Here is a 1,096-nt window from a genome sequence, read left to right as displayed (position 1 = left end):
CCCCCCCCCCCCCCCAGACCTTGTTCTCAAAGTCCAGTGAGAATCACTGACCTTTAAAACCGCCCTGAGTGGCTAAACTCACTTCTTCTACCCAGGGCATCACCTGGGTACCGCGTGTGCAGACTGCTTGGGGACGAAGAAGACCCTGGAGCTAACACTGAGGGTGGTCCTCTTGGGAGAGGAGGTACCCACCTGTTTAAAGCCGGAGTTGCACCGAGAGGGAAATTCCGAAGAACCACCAGTCTCATACTGCCTCATCCGCCGTTAGTAAACTAGCCTCGTAACTGTGAACTACATTTGCCAGATTCTCAGACCCAGGGCTGAAATCCCCCAGCCCGAGCTCCTACCCACCCCCCTCCCAACCCCAGATCTATAGGACCAGGAAAAACAGATACAATCAAATGAGAGATTTCATTGCCCCTCTGGATATTACCTGTGCTCTTCTTTGTCCCTGGGCAGCTCCTGGCCGAGGAGGTCGGAGGGTGGTGGCAGGTGGCCCAGGGGTCTCCCTGACTCTGTCTGGGAAGGAAGTGCCAAAGAGGCGGCTGTGAGCACCACCAAAGCCCCTCAGAATGGCAGTTCTGGTGCCTCGCCCCCCCCTTTTATGGACTAGAGCCTCCTCCTGTTGCTCAGCCCTTGCTGAGCACAGGCTGCTGGGAGCCAATGGGGAAGTAGCTCAGAGCAGTCAGAGGCGCAGACCCCCGGGCCCTTCAACTCGAACTCCCTGGGCCCGACACAATAGGCTTCTCTTCGTGACAGGGGATGTGGAGGAGGAAGGCAGCCGTGCAGGGAGGGGGCTGGATCCTGGGTATAGTGCTGTTTGTCACTTGAAATCCGGCCACTTCAGTCTTTGATGCGTTTCCAGGAGAGTGTCACAGAAAAAAAAGAGAGAGAGAGAGAGAGAGAGAGAGAGGCAGGAAGGACAGAGACAGAAGTAGTTGGAAAAAGAGAGACCCAAAGAGTCAGAGACAGGCTGACAGAGAGATAAAGAGACAGATGGAGACACAGAGAGAGATAGAGTCAGACAGATATGGAGACAGAGAGAGGGAATCAGACAGATATAGAGACAGATGGGGACGGAGAGAGAGTTGGAGAA

The 1,096-nt window shown here is 54.9% G+C and overlaps 1 protein-coding gene across 1 annotated transcript in view; it reads right to left on the bottom strand.

The window, feature by feature from the left end:
* PDYN (prodynorphin) overlaps positions 1-880 on the bottom strand; it is a 15,026-nt gene extending 14,146 nt beyond the window's left edge. Inside the window, exon 1 of the mRNA XM_039237679.1 lies at positions 434-880. The gene's annotated coding sequence lies outside the window, so the exon portion shown is untranslated. The remainder of the gene's footprint in view (positions 1-433) is intronic.
* Between the last annotated feature and the right edge of the window lie 216 nt (positions 881-1,096).

Source organism: Hyaena hyaena, unplaced genomic scaffold, assembly GCF_003009895.1.
Source record: "Hyaena hyaena isolate Hyena2069 unplaced genomic scaffold, ASM300989v1 scaffold_131, whole genome shotgun sequence".
In the NCBI taxonomy this organism is placed as follows: Eukaryota; Metazoa; Chordata; class Mammalia; order Carnivora; family Hyaenidae; genus Hyaena; species Hyaena hyaena.
Note: the sequence above shows the minus strand (reverse complement) of the source record. Positions and strands in the feature narration are given on the sequence as shown.